Here is a 10,676-nt window from a genome sequence, read left to right as displayed (position 1 = left end):
GTATTACAGCCTCCACAAACAACTGCAGCATACGCCAATAAGGAATTAACAGACACCACTGACACTGATTACACTGACATCATAAGAAGACTACACTACTGTGCCCATCCAGAACCAAAGCCAAAGCACCTTACCTAACCAACACTTACTCCATGAAGACAAACTGACTGTTTGGAACCTAGAGACCTGAAAAATAACACAGTAGTAAGTTCCTTGGCTGTTCTTTTTGCTTCATATATACCAGACTTGGTGGTGAAGAACTCAACAATTAAGCCCCCTAAAACTCTGCTCTCTCTAGCCAAAGGACCAGGAAAGCACAGCCTAACAAGCCAGAAAATTTTAAACACCATCTTCACCCCTATAGCCAAATACCACAGAAAAAAACAAAATGTGGCTCCAACCGCACCCATACTATCAAAGGTCAAATGGAGAGCTTAAACTTTTACCCTTCCAAGACTACAAGGAGGTACTACAACATCTCTGGCAGGGTGGTGTCATATAATGCCAAGTGGAGGGCCTGAACATTCATCTCCACCCGGCAATAATGAGGTGTCTTTCCACCTCCCCACTGGGGTGGTGTCAGAGGAGGCCTCAGGAAGAGTCAAGATGTTCATTATTGCTCAGCAGTAATGAGGCCATTCCCCACTGCAATGTCAGTGGACAGCATGTGGGAGCCAGACTTACACTCCCACTCATCAACAATCAGAAGTCTCTACCACAGGTATCAAGAGAGACTGACTGTGGAATCTTGATGCCTATCTCCACCTGGAAGTAGCAAGGCTATCCCTTCTCTTTCCCCTGTCAGAGTAGTTTCAGAAAAAGCAAGCTAAAGCAGAAGGTTTAAACAAGATTCACAGTCTCATAAAATAAACAAAACTGCCCAGAATTTCAAAAATTTATTGATTCACCGTCCAAAACCCAAGGAGGGCTTAAATTGAATTAAGAAAAAGAAAATCCACAGATTTCAACACCAAGATGACAAAGACATTACGATTACCTAACAAAGATTTTTAAGACAGCCCATCATAAAAACGCTTCATCAAACAATTACAAATATGCTTGAAACAAATGAAAACATAGAGCTCTTAGGCAATAAATAAAAAATCAAATCAAAGATATTTTAAAACTAAAAGCAAATTTTAGACCTCCAAAATACAATACAGAAAATAAAAAGCTCAATGAATGGGCTCAACATCAGAATGGAAGGGACAGAAGAAAAATCAGTAAAGATAAAACAACAAAAATTATCCAATCTGAACAAAACAGTGAAAAAGGACTAAACCCAAAATGAACAAATTCTCAGGGCCTTCTGGGACTATCACAAAAAATCTGACATTGATTTCATTGGAAGGAGAGGTGAAGAAAGAGAAAGAATAAATAAGCACTCAGAGAAACAACAGCTGAAAACTTGCCAAAGTTAGCAAGAGACAAACCTCCAAAGACTCAAGAAACTGAGCAAACCCTAAGCAGGATAAACTAAAAATAAATTTAAAAATCTATGCCAGAACACACTATAATCAATCATCTTAAAAATTTTTTTTTAAATAATAAATCTTTGAAGCAACTTGAGAAAAATGATACATTATCTACAAAAGAAAACTATTAGAATGACAGAGTTCTCATCGGAACAGGAAGTCAGGAGGAATTGGCACAACACTTGCAAGTGCTGAAAGAAAAAATATATACAATGAAACTATCTCTCAGGAATGCAGGAAAAATCAAGACATTCTCAGATGAAGGTAAACTAAGATTATTTGGAAACAGCAGACCTACTCTAAAAGAATGGCTAAAATAAGCTCTAAACCAAAAGAAAACAATAAATGAAGGAAACCTGGAATATCAAGAAGGAAGAATGAACATGGCAAGCAAAAATATGGGTAATTACAACAGGATTTTCATCTCCTGTTGTGTTTTCTAAATTATGTTTGATGATTGAAGCAAAGAGTATAATACTTTCTGATACAGTTCTAAAGTATATAGAGGAAAACTTTAGAAAATTACGGTCATGTGTCACTTGATGACATGGATACATTCTAAAAAATACATCATTAGGCAATTTCATTATTGTGCAAACATGAGAGTGTACTTACATAAACCTAAATTGTATAGCCTCTTCCACATGTAGCCTATATAGTATATAGCCTGTTGCTCCTTGGCTACAAACCTACAGAGCATGTTACTTGACTGAATACTTTAGACAATCGTAACACTATGGGAAGTATTTGTGACCAACATGGTGAAACCCCACCTCTACTAAAAATAAAAAATTAGCCAGGCATGGTGGCGCATGCCTGTAATCCCAGCTACTGGAGAGGCTAAGGCAGGAGAATCACTTGAACCAGGGAGGTGAGGTTGTAGTGAGCCAAGACTGTGCCATTTTGCACTCCAGCCTGGGCAACGGGCAAAACTCTGTCTCAAAAACAAACAAACAAAAAATCTAAACATAGAAAAGATATAGTAAAAATATGGTGTGAAGGATAAAAAATGGTACACTGGATAGGGTATTTACCATGAATAGAGCTTGAAGGAGTGGAGATTGCTCTAGATGAGTTAATGAGTGGGTTGTGAGTGAATGTGAAGTCCTAGGCCATTACTGTATGCTACTGTAGACCTTAAAAAACACTGTACACATTTATTACCACTATCATTATTATGCACTACATAATTTTATGTGCTATAACTTTATATGACTGGCAACACAATAGGTTTGTTTATACCAGCATCACTACAAAAAATATGAGTAACAAATGCATTGTGCTACAACATTATGACAGTTACAAACTCACTAGGTGATAGAAAATTTTAAGCTCCATTATAATCTTATGGGACCATCATATATGAGGTCTATCTTTGATCAAAACATTGTCATATGTCTCATGACTATATATTATAATCTGTAAGAGTTTAAAGGGGCATAAAAGGAATCTGGGCTTTTATACATCATTTCAAATGATAAAATGATGGCACAGTATAAAAAGATATATCCTCAAAACATTAACAAAATCAAAATTAAAGTGGCTATCTTAATAACAGAGTAGGCTGCAGAGAAAATTACCAGAAACATGGATAGACAGTGATAAAACATAAAATAATAATACATGATGACATATAATGATATATAATATATAATGATAAGGATATATATATTTATTGATAAAAAGTTCTATATCTAGTATATAATGATAAAATATATACGATTAAAAAATCAATATATAATGATTAAAAAGATCAATCAAACAAGAAGACGTAGCAATCCTAAATGTGTATGCATCAAACAACAAAGCCACCAAATACAACATAGTTAAAAGAAAAACAGAAGTGTACACAGTTATAGTTGGCGATTTCAACATCCCTCTCAACAACTGATAGAACAATTAGACAAAAAATTAGCAAGTGTAAAGAATAACCCAACATCATCAACCAATAGGATCCAATCAACATTTATAAGTAGCATGCTCAGTATTTAATGACTAACTTAATGTTACTCTAACATTAGTCTAACTTGCCAGAAAGTTCAACTGGCATAAGCATTAAAATTCTGTAATGACACCATTGCTAAGATATGAGCTCTTTGCTCTTGCTCTGTCTTTTTTAATCACTCATGTCTGTACCATGTTTTGTGTTGCAGATAGGGGGAAACCAACTCTTTATTATGCTGTTGTATAATGTCAAGCAAGTATAATTGGGAAAAGTGCTATGAGGAGCTAAAAAAAAAAAATCAAATTGTTTCATTTTTGCTGATTGCACAAAGAGGACCTAACATGAGAAGGAAAGTGCTGATTGTGATGCAGTTGGGAAAGAAACAGATTTCTGAAGCAAGGGACTTAAGGTTTACATCATGTGAAATCGATTGTGCATTGTCTTCTCTCAGAATTTTGAAGGAGGGCAAAACCCCAACTTTCTCCATATGTTTGATAAAATAAAAAATAGTTTGTCCAAGCAACAACAGCACACTGAAAAAGTTCTTCCCTGAAAAATGGCAAAACGCTTTCCAAGAGCACAGAACCGGCTGGCTTTTGGTTTAATTCAGCGATACTTCTATTCATTGGCAGAAATAACAGCATATTTCCTGCAGATCAAATTGGAAGTTTCTCTCGGAAAATATCTTGGATTTTGTATATGCATATTCATAAAATGAAAATAACTTGATTTGCTGGCACTCTGGTCCTGGAGTCAGAGGGGTAGAGGGGGAGCAAAATATTGTTAGGAATTCAAGTAAAAGAGCAGGGCCAGAGAAAGCAAGAAAGTGAAGTAAAAACACAGGTCAAGTTTCCAGAAAGAGCAGAAATGTGCAGATGTTAACCATGCAGATGTGCTTGGGAAAGAAGGTGGCTTTTCCACTCAGGATCCTATAGCAGGAGCTTGAAAAATGTTGGTTGCCTGACCCAGATGGTAGATAGTCTCACGTATGCCAGTGCAGAGCCAAAGGTGTGTCTGGATGCAAGCTAGCTGGGATTCCAGCCAGGGACACAGCAGTGAAGCTCAGAATGAGAGGGAAGTATCTGATCTTTTCTAGGAGTGGTGTCCTTCAGAACAAGGCTCATGTCTGCTTAGGTGGCAGCAGCTTGCAGAAAAGTGAAGGAAAAATCAGAGTATTCTTTGTTTGCACCTCCATTTCCATTTTCTACTTTGTCTCCTCCTTCTTTCCTTCCTTCTTTTCTTCCTTCCTTCCTCCCTTCCTTCCTTCCTTCTTCCCTCCCTCCCTCTCTCCATGTCTGTCTGTCCTTCCTTCCTTCCTTCCTTCTTTCCTTCTTTCTTCCTTTCATATATGGGAGGGACATCACAGTTTTGATCCCTAGCTACTTCCTGGCCAGGCTGTCAGGCTGCAGTGGCTGCCTTTTTCCAAGACCACAGCTGCTGTTTGGTGGCAGCAAATATTCCCTGATGTCACTAGCCATGGAGTCCTACACCACTGTTTGTGAGTCTCTCTTAACACTGCCCATACCTATGTAATGTCTCCTTCATTAAACTTAACTCAATTATCTCATTTGAATATTTTATCTGTTTCCTGCTGGGACATTAACCTAGCAAGTGAATTGTTCCTGATTGGTAAATGAGTTCCAGAAAGGTGACTTGAAGTGGAGGAAGGAGAATAGTAGCGATGTTGGGAGAGAAACCTCCAAGACAACATGCTGCTATGGTCCTTGGCTGTCCTCTAGGAAAGCAGCACTACTCCCTAAGCCATCTGTCTTAGGTTACAGTGTTGTAGAAATTAAGAAAATGACATTGGGTGTCATTGGGAGCTTGGAAATGACAGGCAGTATGAAGTTAATGGAGTTATGGAAAGAACCCAGGATTGAGAGTCACACAAACCAGGGTCTGTTACTTAATATCTGTGTGGCCTAGAAAAAGTGACTTAAATCTTTGAGCCTCACTTTTTTTCATGTATTCAAAAAGATAATAATATCCACATCTTGGTGATTCTGTGTGATGGTTAATTATTAAGATAACACAATGCATCTAGGATAGGGTCCAGAGCTTTCCAGTTTCTTGGTGACTGTTAGCTCCCTTCTTCCTTCTCCGCTTCCAAGTAACTGAACAAGTCATGGGATGCCAAGGCCTGGGAAAGTTTATGCTCCTAGAACAGAAACGTGTTTAGTGGCATGATGGTGCTGCACTATTGCTTTACTAATAACCGGCTATGGTGCACAGTACCCTGCACTGGCATCAGAACTAGATTAAAGATTTAGATAATCAACAAAGCCAGTTGATTTTTTTTAACATACTTGTCTTCTCTGAGCCCCAGTAACCCATAAGTAAAGTGAAGCATTTGGGCCAAATCAGCTCTTCCTAAAATATGAGTCACAGTCTGAAATTGAAAGGGAGACAAGGGCATAAAAAGGAGAGTATGTTCCCCCTCAACTTCCAGAATGAAAAGATAGAAGGCAATAGAAATGACAGTAGTCCATTTAATTATCTGTAGCAAAAATAATGTGCTGGTAGGTCATAAGCTGGAAACTTTTGCAGATGTGTTTTGTTTGACCTGCATATTGGTGTTTCAAAATTTTGCATTATTTGACAACATTTAAAAGTCAGGAGACAGGATATGAAAATCGAGATTGCCAGCTTCTCTGGAAAATCTAGTCATACACCCTCCCCTACTATACAAATTTCTGCAGGGTAGTAGTGGCCAGAGCTGAGAAAGTGCTGCCACCTACAGAAAGAACCTGAGCCCTCCTATTGGTCACAGTCTTCATCTAGCTCACTTTTCCAGTCTGTATGTTACCTGGCAGAATCTTGAGGACATTCGAGTGCTTGATGCTTAATAAATTAAGAAATGTAGGTTGCAATGTAAATGGTTCTGATAGATTAAAAATTGCCTTTTATCTTCACTAAAATAGAAAGTAAAAATAAGCACCAAGGACACATTGGTATAATACAACTCAATACAAATCAACTAATAGCAAAGTATGGACCTTTTTCAGAACTTAATACAAGCAAACTGTAAAAATCTAAAATAATTCATGAGGCACTCAGGGAAATTTGAACATTGAGCAAATATTTATAGCATTTGGGAACTACTCATATATTTGACGTTGTAACAGTGACATTGCTATTTTGGCTTTTTTATTGTTAATACATTTTATTTTTTGAGCAGTTTTAGGTTCACAGCAAAATTGAGCAGAAAGTGCAGTGAGTTCCTATCTACCTCCTGCTTCCCGCCCACCCCACACACACAACATACCCTACTCTCTACATCATACACTAGAGTGTATATTTAATGCAACCAATAAACCTACACTGACACACCATTTTCACCCAAAGTCCATAGTTTACATCAGGGATCACTTAGTGTTGGACATTCTGTGGGTTTGGACAAATGTATAGTGACATGTATTCACATTAAAGTATCATGCAGAATAATTTAACTGCCCTAAACATCCTCTATGCTCTCTGTCTATTCATCTGTCCCTCTCATCTAAGCCCTGTCAACCACAACACTTTTTACTGCCTCCAGTTTTGTTCTTCTCTTTTGATATTGAGTTGGCCATTCTGGGTATTTTGCCTCTCCATAGAAACTTTAAAATCAATTTGTTGATAACCACACTTGATCATGGTGCATAATTATTTTTATACATTGTTGGATTGAACTTACTAATATTTTGTTAAGGATTTTTGTACCTATGTATGTGTGAGGTATTACTCTTTATGGTTTTTCCATGTAATATCTTTGTCTAATTTTTGTACTGAAGCAGTGTTGGCCTCTTAGACTGAGTTAGAAACTATTACCACTGTTTTAATCTTCTGGAAGAGATTGTAGAGAATTGGTATGATTTTTTTTTCCTTAAATGTTTGGTATAATTTAGCAGTGAATCCCTCTGGGTCTGGTGCTTTTTATTTTTAAAGGTTAAAGGTTATTAGTTATTGATTCAATGTCTTTAATAGATATTGGCTTATGATTGCCTCTTTCTTGTTGTGTAACATTTGACACGTTGTATTCCTCAAGAAATTGTGTCCGTTTCATCTAGATTATCAAGTTGTGAGCATAGAACTGTTCATAATAACCTTTTATTATCATTTTAACATTAACGGGTTCTGTAGTAATATCCCCTCTTTAATGTATGGTACTAGTAATTTATGTCATCTCTCTCTCTTAGCCCAGCTAGAGGTTTTATTGATCTTTTCAAAGAACCAGTTTTTCATTTCATTTATTTTCTTTGTTGACTTTTTGTTTCTCAATTGTATTGATGTGCATTCTAGCTTTTATTATTTCTTTTCTTCCGCTTACTTTGGATTTAATTTGCTCTTCCTTTTCTAGCTTCCTAAGGTGAGGGCTTAAATTATTGATTTGAGATTCTTCTTTTCTAATATGTGCAATACAAGTTGACTGATGGTGCTCTTGAGTTCAACCACGTCCTCCACCTTTTGGATCTGTCCTCTTCTAATAGAGGAGTGTTGGAGTCTCCAACTATAAGGGTGGATTCTCCTGTTTCTCCTTGCAATTCTCTCAGTTTCTGTTTCAACTATTTTGACACTGTCCTTAGGCATACACATCTTAAAGACTGTTATGTCTTCTTGGAGCATTGACACTTTTATCATTAAGTAATATCCCCTCTTTATTTCTGATAATTTTCCTGGCTCTGAGGTCTGCTGTGTCTGAAATTAGTATAGCTACTTCCAGTTCTTTTGCCTGATGTTAGCATGGTGATATGGTTTGGTTGTATCCCCACCCAAATCTCATCTTGGATTGTAGCTCCCAATCTCTCCAATTTTGGGGACAGTAGTCTTTCCTGTGACCTCATTTCTTTGATGGGTCTGATGACCTCATTTATTTGTACTTGTTAGGACAGAGTGGCAACTTCTATGTTTCTTACCTGCCAGAAAAGCAACTGGAAATCTCTGTTTTTAAAAAAAGTTCTTATCTTTCTAAGATGACTGCTGAGATACATATAGACAAGATATGATACCTGGGATTTGCTTCAAAATAATCTGGGAGGATGAAAGGAAATGGGTGGGATGCAACTGAAACAAGATTGGTCATGACTTGATCTGAGAACCCAACAAAATCCATTGTTGAATTTGGGTGATAGCTATATTGGGGTTCATGACATTATTCTCTAAATGTTTGTATTTGTTTTTTCAAAATATATTTCAAAATATGTTTTTGAATGTTTCTCTTTTTCTACTTGATGAACTTTGAATAACTATAGTTCTCTAACTGGTCAGGTCCATTTTCTCTCTTCCTCCCACTCTGTCCTCCCTCCCTTTTCTCCAAATACTTCAGAAAAGACAGACAAGGCTCACCAACATCTTAAAAGGAAGAAAAATAAGTCTATCCTAGTGGTAGTTCCCATACTTCAGTCCTTCACTTTCTTCATGCATATCTTGCATACCCCATTGTAGTATTTTCTCTAAAATTGTCTTAAAGTTTGTTTCAAATTAAGGCCTTTATTTTCACAATGTCCTGAGAATTTTATCCATGAAACCAAAGAGTTGAGGTTCTAGCAATATTTTAATACATATAAAAATGAATCTGTAGCCACTAAATAAAGTACATTGTCTCGGCCGGGTGCAGTGGCTCACGCCTGTAATCCCAGCACTTTAGGAGGCCGAGGCAGGCGGATCACGAGGTCAGGAGATCGAGACCATCCTGGCTAACACGGTGAAACCCCATCTCTACTAAAAATACAAAAACAAAATTAGCCTGGCATGGGGGCGGGCGCCTGTAGTCCCAGCTACTTTGGGAGGCTGAAGCAAGAGAATGGCGTGAACCTGGGAGGTGGAGCTTGCAGTCAGCCGAGATGGCGCCACTGCACTCCAGCCTGGGTGACAGAGCCAGCCTCCGTCTCAGAAAAAAAAAATACATTGTTTCATGTACTTTATTTAATCATCTTATATTTTACCAGCCAGTATGTGTGACATGCTGCACGACCGCACTAGCTAAGTCACGGTCACAATTATGGAGAGAGGTGCATAGATTCCCAGTCCCCTCAAAAATTTAAGTCATGTTATACTTCCTCTTTCCTGGCCTAATATTCAGAAGATGATTAAGTGGCAGAATCAGAATCTCTTACCTCTCCAATGTAGCAGATTGACTTATATCTGAATTTTCAGTAGAAATCACATGTATTTTACTGTGCGGATTCCCAACAGTGTCAGAGAATTCAGCAATCGTCCTAAGCTGACCATCAAATGAGGGAGGTATAAATCCATGTTTGCTTCTTGAGAAAGGTTAGATCTCTAACTAAAAGGGGATCTGCTGCTATGGATTCACTTTGTTTTTAATTTAACTGAGAGGGAAGCTGTATAAATTAATCACAGAGGATGGTATTTTGTTTCTGAATGCAGTCATGTAAAAATCAATGTATGTATAAACGTGGCAATCCATTTCAACTGTGTCTTCCAGTCTTGGTTTCTCTTTCACCTCCTAGATTAAGTTTTCTTTCATTAGATCGGTGCTTTGGAGATCTTGAGGGGAAAAAAAAAGAAAGGAGTGAAAGTTTGGGCTATGATTAAATCTTATAGAACTTGAAAAACGACAAGTCTTTGTTTCTTTGGTCATTGCAATGCAACAGGACCAGCAGCTGAGTGATTATAAGAAAATAAATACACCAATCAATTGGTCAGGTACTACCACCATCATTAAAACCTGAGCATTTATTCTGAGAACCCAACAAAATCCATGAAATCCATGTAAGAAAATGCTTCTGAAAATTGAATGGCTATTGAACACTAGAACTTTATAAAAAGCAACCAAGAAAACTTCTGTAAATGCACAAGGCTTTTAAATTAGCTCTAAAATAATGAATGTCAGTTTTCAACCTTTTTAGACTATTTTATATCAAAATATATGATGAATGTTGCACTATCACTTTTTACACTGGCCAAAAAAAATATTATTCTCTGTAGACATTACAACATAAAACAAAAATGCTTTTATTACCAGGAGCAATGATGTGACAAGCTTGATAAATGCAAGTTTAAGATTCCTTTGGGTTTTAGCATCCCTTCACACTTATTTTCAAGTTACTAATAGATTCTGTAGGTTTGACTAGCCATCATTTAAGAGCGTCATTTACTCCGAAATGACAGAAAGTAAGATGTTCTTAAATGTCCAATTTTTCTCTTTTCCCTGAATGAGTTGCTAATGACAAAAAGTAACATATTTTATTCATGTTGTCTGAGTGAAGAAACGGTCATTGACAAATGATGACTATCAAACAGAGACGTTTTCA

General features: G+C 37.1%; 1 non-coding gene across 1 annotated transcript in view; it reads right to left on the bottom strand.

Annotated features, from left to right (window-relative positions):
• Window positions 1-7,647: 7,647 nt before the first annotated feature.
• TAFA1 (TAFA chemokine like family member 1) overlaps window positions 7,648-10,676 on the bottom strand; it is a 170,395-nt gene continuing 167,366 nt past the window's right edge. Inside the window, exon 9 of the transcript XR_010155642.1 lies at window positions 7,648-9,909. This is a non-coding gene — a transcript (TAFA chemokine like family member 1). The remainder of the gene's footprint in view (window positions 9,910-10,676) is intronic.

Source organism: Pan troglodytes, chromosome 2 (assembly GCF_028858775.2).
Source record: "Pan troglodytes isolate AG18354 chromosome 2, NHGRI_mPanTro3-v2.0_pri, whole genome shotgun sequence".
NCBI lineage: Eukaryota > Metazoa > Chordata > Mammalia > Primates > Hominidae > Pan > Pan troglodytes.
Note: the sequence above shows the minus strand (reverse complement) of the source record. Positions and strands in the feature narration are given on the sequence as shown.